Raw genomic sequence first — 7,742 nt, forward strand, 5'->3', positions numbered from 1 at the left:
CATTACCTACAAAATTTATAGCCCTCGCGAGTCAATCTAGAAACCTTTGTTTAGAATTCGAGGCGTGCCATTTAGCAAATTTTTCCTGGCCCTCGCAAAGTTAAAACGCGTAGTTGCTTTAGGCGCGCCATTTAGTAATATTACCTTCCTAAACTCGGGTGTGCATTTATGTGACCCAAATCTAAATCTCAACAATGTTAAGATATGTCGAAAACCGCTGGTGCATTTATGTGACGTGGTTCAAGACATTTTTTAATAACGTTGAAATCCTCCCAAAATAAATAAATAAAAGCGGTTTAAAAGAAATAAAATGCACATAGGTTTCACAGATGTTTAAAATCAAAGAAATAGGTCGAATATAACAGTTGAGCGACCGTGCTAGAACCACGGAACTCGGGAATGCCTAACACCTTCTCTTGGGTTAACAGAATTCCTTACTCGGATTTTTGGTTCGTGGACTGTTAAACAGAGTCAAGCTTTTCCTCGATTCGGGATTCAACCGGTGACTTGGGACACCATAAATCTCCCAAGTGGCGACTCTGAATCCTTTAACAATAAATCCCGTTTCGATTGTCCTTTAATTGGAAAAACTCCCTTATACACCCTTCTAGGTTGTAGTGAAAAAGGAGGTATGACAGCTCTGGCAACTCTGCTGGGGATCGAACCCAGAATTTCTAGTTCAGAGTTCAGAATTCGAGCTTAGATGAATTGTTATATTTGGCTTTATCTGATTTTATTACATGTTTGGGCCTAATGTGCTAAATGTTATTTTTTACTGCTTTGATATTATCTGAACTGTATATATAAATTACTACGAAACCCCTCTCTTCTCTCTCTTGAGGAGTGCACACTGGTCCCAGATAGGACGAGGCTCGGACAAGTTGCAAAGCCGGATGATCCTTTGGTTACCGGTACACAGCTCCCCCTCGGCTTGAGTTGTTCGCTAGGGTAAGCCGGGTCTAGAACAAATAAACCCATGGTTTCAAACCTAGTATAACAATACCTCATGCCGGATCCCTAGTAGGAGCGTTTGTTTGCATCATGTGCATATTTGACTTTGGAGACTCAACACAGGGGTTGGGTCTGTCTAGGACAGGTGCACCCGAAATAAAAAGACCATCCTGATGCATCTTACTTGCTACTTGTGCATTTATTTGCTTCGGATTTGCATGCTGACCGACTTTTGAATAAAAGGAGAGAATTTGGAAAAGAAATGGCAGTATGAGGGCTAAAGAGAGTTAATCGCCTGTTTTGAAAAAAAAATGTCCAAATAGTGTCGAAACTCTGCCGAATTTTTGAGAAATTAGAAAAAAGAGGAAAAATAGTTTGTTTTATTTATGAAATGAAAAAAAGAGAGAAAGAGTTTTTGTTTTCAAAATAAAAAAAAAATAGTTCATTTTGTTTGCCAATGAAAAAAAGAGTCTTATTTTCAAAACAAAAACAATTTATTTTATCTACCCGAACTACGCCAGTTTGATTCTCACAGGGTTTGAGATACGTAGGCAAACCCCATCGGGTCCAACTTCCTTTTGCGAAAGTAGCCAAGAGCAAAAATAATTAGGGTGATGCCATTCTTGTCAGAAATAGCCGAATGTCCCTAAAAGGGCGCCGGAAGGCTGCTTTTGCAAGAACAGCCGCCTGTGGTCATTTTTCGAGGTTTTCACCGGTTAGCCAACACAACCTTAAAATCTTCGTCTTCGAGGTGCTGAAAGGCCGTATTTGCAAAACCGGGTTCTATTTTTGAAAAAATGAATGAAAAAGTGTCAGTTTTGTCTTTGAGTCAAATGAGTCTTGATTTTGCTTAATCACCCTAATAAATGTGCAGAATGAGCACGAGTCCAAGTTTGCCGATAACAGTCATGAACAAAATCCCTTTGGAGTTGCATATGTGGTGGGAAGATCTGGGGAAATCGGAGCAAGATAAGGTCAATATACATTTGGGAGGTCTCACCGGGTTGTTAAAAATCAGGCCCAGAGGAGATGTCAAATAGGCTTTGGTTACGTTTTGGGACCCGACCCATAACGTATTTCACTTTTAGGATTTTGAACTCACCCCAACCTTGGAAGAGATAGCAGGTTATATGGGAAGTACTGAAGGGCTGAGGCATAAGTATCTGATCGCTCCAAGAGCCGTTAACTCTCACAAGTTCATGGATTTGCTAAAGATAAGTAAGGGAGTCTCGTATTCCGAGTTGGAGGATGGTTTTGCTACTCTACGTTTTATATACCGTAGGTATGAGCATGTAGGAGGGTTCAATGATCCGGCAAGCGGGGTTTGTAGCAAAGGAAACCGAACAAAATGAGATGAGCATAGGCGTTTCGCCTTCATGGTAGCTTTTTTAGGCCTTGTGGTATTTCCCCGAAAAGACGGGAATATCGATTTGCAGGTGGCCAGAGTCATCAAGGTCCTGATTACCAATGCCAAGAGCATTCTCGCCCCTATGATAGTATCTGAGGTATACCGAGCTCTTATAGCCTGTAAAGCTGGGGCAGATTTCTTCGAGGGGTGCAATTTGCTATTACATATATGGATGATCGAGCACCTGTGCCATCGCCCTCAGTATATGAGTTACGGATACATAGAGAAAAGTTGTATTGCAGAGTTTGACACAAGAATTGCAGGGGTTTAAGCTGCCAGAGGGGTTTGAAGAGTGGGTATCTTGCTTTTGCTCCATTACTGCAGGGCAAATAGAGTGGAAATTGGGTTGGCTTCCTATTGAAGAAATTGTGTACATGCCTGCCATTGGTCCTTACTTCCTCCAGATGGGTCTGCGAGGTATTCGGCCTTATGCTCCTTACTAGGTGATGAGATAGTTGGGAAGGTGTCAGGTGATGCACCTAGATGAAGATCTTAGTGTGCATGCGGTCGAGGTTAGTGCTGACAGTTAATTTCATGAAGAGACAGTTCGTTCTATTTGGAATAAATGCCAGTACTTGACAGTAAACACTCGAGTGCGTGATTTATCTAGAGGCGAAGTATCACCTGCCTATATTATTTGGTATAGAAAGAAGAACACTGCAAGGCTTGAACCAGAAAGACCAGCCAAAAAGCCTCACGTTCAGGAATTCATTGAAGCATCACAAGAACAGTGGGCTTGGGTGGCTAAGGAGAATGAGTACAGATCCACAATAGGAAAATTGGAAAAGTAAGTCAGAGAGCTTCAATTCGAGAGTAGCTTGCAGGTTGTGGCGGATGAAAGGGAAAAGAAAAGGCTAGCCAAAGAAAATGAAGCCCTTCGAGCTCAAATTCAGAAGATGAAAGTAGCGGCAAAAAATCCAGCCCGAAGCGACAGGGATGAAAAACTCATAGCTAACCTAAGGTAGCAAGTGAGTGACTATAGTTTCGATTTGAACAAAGCAGAAAGTGAACTAGCCAAGGCTCAAAAATAATTGGCTAAAAATGCAGATGAACGGGTACGCTTGGTTAAGCAGTTGAGAGAAAGGTACGACAATGAGGTCGCAGGGTTAAAGAAAAGGTTCATCGCCACGGAAAACAAAATGATCAAGCAGGCAAAAGACTTCAAAGTTGAAAGGGAACATTGTTATACGACATTGGTGCAATTAGAAATAGATTTGCAACAACTTCAGGAGCAAAATCATGCCGCTGAGCAAACTTTGGAGGCCAGGGCCCAGCAGATTGGGCGTTTGTTACAAGAAAAGGGTGTCATAAGAGAGAGAATTAGAAACATCGCTGACTACATCGTTATGAAGTGCCACATATGTGAGGACATGACTCGCGCTACATTCTTTGCAGCAGTGATGACCTTTGTTAAACAAATAATGAACGACTTGAACCGACTTCAAAGGGATCTTGCACATAGGCCTGCGGCAAGACCGGATAATGTCCCGCGGGCAGCAGGAGCATTGATGTACTCGTGATTTTTTGTTTGAGTCTGTATTTCCTTTTTGTTAGAGTCTGAAAGTCATGTTGGGTTTGTATTTTCTTTCTGTTTTTGAGTCTGTATTTCTTTGGAGTATGATAGCCTATTTTCGGAGTCTGTAGTTCGTCTTTGCATCAGAGTCTATTAGTCTTTTGGAATTTGTTAGTATTGAGTCTTTGTAATCGAAGCATTTGTTTTTATAAAAACTAAAAATCCCAAAAAAATGTTTTATTTACTTTCACACTTATCTCCCAGAACTATGCTCGGTCTGATTCATGCGGGGTCATGATACGTAGGCAATCTCCATAGGATTCGACCATAACCAGAAGAGAGAAAAAGAAAAGAAAAAAAGAGGAAAAACAAAGAAAAAGGAAAAGAAAAGAGAAGAAATAAGAAGAAAGAAACGATGGTGACGAGAGGATAAAGGAAAGAAAAGAAAGACAAAGAAAAGCAAAGAAAAGAAAAATAAAGAAAGTTGCAAAATGGCCAAGCCGGGATGACGCAAGCAGCCGAATAAATGCATGATAGAAATGGTTAACTGCTTAGGTGCATTCATTCCCCAAATGTACGATTACCAAATTGTTAAAAATCTAACCGCTAACAATGTTGTTGATGAATTGAGTTCAGGCAGGTGGTTAGTTGGTTGGCATTCTGGCAACTCACTCATACAACACCCGATGGAAAGACAGGCTGAATATGGCCAATCAGGAAATGGAAACAAGTATTGTCGACTCATCGAAAGAAGTGGAAGAAATGGACGTTAATGCAGTGAGGGAAGAAATGTATAAGCTGAAGCAACAAATGGCTGAAATGTATCAAGCCTGGGCGAAGGGGCATCTACCGCTTGTCTATCCCGCTAACCCCGCTTATATCCCACCATTGGCTCGACCTCAGGAACCTCCCACTGTGAACTCATCTCCAGCATTTCCCCTCTACCAACAATGCCAAGGCACCGCTTCTCATACATCGCAAGCTCCTCCACCCAAACAAATCTCATACCCTCCTCCGCCAATCACTCCTGTTTTTGTGGCACCTCCACCTGCTACCTAACACCGATCTTCTAGTGAACCTCTATTCCAGACCCACGCCAACCAGTATTATCCCCCTGAACCTATCTTCAAAGTTCCAGAACCCTATCCTTACACCCCTCATATTGATCTAACGGAGAAAACCGAGAAGCCACCCAAAAATCTTGAGCATGAGAAGATGATCAGAAAGGACAAAAGTTTAGAACAATCATTCCGAGACATGAGGGGGTTAGGGGGCCAAGTAAGTGTGGCCTACAAAGATTTATGTCTGTTCCCAGATGTTCAGTTACCAGCTGGGTTCAAGATGCCAAAGTTTGACCTGTTCGACGGGCACGGTGACCCAGTAGCACATTTAAGGGGATTTTGTAGAAAGATGAGAGGAGCAGGCGGAAGAGATGAATTGCTAATGGCGTATTTCAGCAAACGTTTGAGTGGGTCAGTGCTAGTATGGTACACCAGACAAGATCATAGCAGGTGGTACACATGGGACGATTTGGCCCATGCCTTCGCCTGTCATTTTCAGTATAATCTCAAAATCATCCCAGACTGTCTGTCATTGACAAAGATCGAGAAGAAGCCTGGTGAGAGTTTCTGAGAATATGGGTTCCGTTGGAGAGAGAAATCAGCGAGGGTTGACCCCCCGATTAAAGAGAGTGAGATGATTGATTATTTCTTACAGGCTTTGGAGCTCACTTATTTTGGTCATTTGGTGTCAGCAGTGGGCAAGTCCTTTAATGAAGTTGTGAAAATGGGAGGCATGGTTGAGGAGGGACTCAAGTCCAATAAGATCATGAATTATTCAGCAATCAAAGCAACCACCCAGGCCATTCAAAATGGTACTGGGGGTGTACTCGGAAATAAGAAGAAAGAGGATGTTGCAACGATCGAGTCGGCAGCTTGGGGTGGATCTAGGAACTTTCCACAGTTCTACAACCAGCCTCGACCCTATCCCCAAACCTACCCCCACACTCCATATAGCCCGTCACAACACTACTACCCACCGCCAGATCCCCATTTTTCTGTCCATCACCTATACCCAACCTCCCGCTCACGCACAATGGCGTGCGCCAGCTCCATAAAATCCATACCAAGCTCCACAAAATAACTGTCACACCTCCTTTTTTTACCTACACCTTGCAAAGGGGCGTAAAAGGGAGTTTTTCCAATTAAAGAACAATCGAAACGAGATTTATTATTTAATTCAGAGTCGCCACTTGGGAGATTTATGGTGTCCCAAGTCACCGGTTGGATCCCGAATTGAGGAAAAGATTAACTCAGTTTAACAGTCTGCGCACCAGAAATCCGGATAAGGAATTCTGTTAACCCGGAAGAAGGTGTTAGGCATTCCCGAGTTCCGTGGTTCTAGCACGGTCGCTCAACTATCATATTCGGCTTAATTATCTGATTTTTATACAATTATGAACCTATGTGAAATTTTTAACTTAAACCGTTTTTATTATTATCATTATTATTTTAACAAAGAATTGCAACGTTGTGAAAACGTATCTCGAACACCGTCACATCAATGTACCCGTGGTTATCGACACATTTCGACTCTGTTGAGATTAGGATTTGGGTCATATAAATGTGCACCCAAGTTTAAGAAAGTAAATCATTAAAGGCGCACCTAAAGCGTCTAGCGTATCATCATTTTGGGGAAGGCTGTGAACTTTTGCTAAACGGCTCATCCCGAAGTCTAAGGAATTTTACAAATACTTATAGAGGGCCCTGCAGCTTATGTATTTCGTTTGTCGAGGCTCGTCTCATTCATTATTAAAAAAAATTGCAACGTCATGGAAACGCATCTCGAACCACGTCACAATCAATGTACCCATGATTGTCGACATATTTCGACTTCGTTGAGATTGAGATTTGGGTCACATAAATGTGCATCCGGGTTTAAGAAGGTAATGTTATTAAAGTACGTGCCTAACTGTGACTAACATGTTATTACTTTGGGGAAGGCCGTGAAATCTGCTAAACGGCCCATCCCGAATTCTATGTATTCATGATATTCCTTTATTGAGGGCCCCGCAGCTTGTGCGTTTTATTTGGCGAGGCGAGGCTCCTTTTTTATTTAAAAAAATAAGCCTAAAGCAACTATAATTTGCTATTTTTATTGTCTCTAAAATAAAAAGAACTCCTAATTAATGTGTTTTAAGAGCTACTTCCCCTTTAAGAAAGAAACTTATAATTAATCCGCATCGGGCCTCCAAGGCCTACCATGGGACAGCCGGCTTTCATCTCCAAATCCAAGCACAACTTTCCTAATCAGTTAACTAATTAACAATGATTACAATTATTAGCTTAATAACACATTACCATTAATTTCCAATTTCGTGTTAACTATTGACCATTGTCTATTACTATCAGATTGAAAACGTGTACCATAACATTATTATTACAACTAAAATATATTACTTGTCTAAACTACAACGATACAAGTTTACGCATTGCAAAATATTGTCTAAAACTTGTCTAAACTCACTAATGACAATATTGTCTAAAACTTACATAAATATACACATTATAAAATATATAAAAAAAAAGAATTTTACGAGAATACATAGATACAAGTTTAATTCTTAACAAAATATGAATAACGGATGCACTCTTAATCAATAACCACATTTAAACTCATACTTGCTGATTTCAGCTCAATTTTATTAGTGCAGGCGAAATGCATGAATTCGAAAAAACACTTTCCTGTTTCAGGCTGCAGCTTGCTTCTTATTTCAAAATTATACTATAAAACAACACTAAACCAATATGACTATTACATAATCATATTTCAAAATCCAAACAGTCCCGGAATCAAGCAGCCCAAACAAGT

The sequence above is a fragment of the Nicotiana sylvestris genome, chromosome 6 (assembly GCF_000393655.2).
Source record: "Nicotiana sylvestris chromosome 6, ASM39365v2, whole genome shotgun sequence".
Taxonomy (NCBI): Eukaryota; Viridiplantae; Streptophyta; class Magnoliopsida; order Solanales; family Solanaceae; genus Nicotiana; species Nicotiana sylvestris.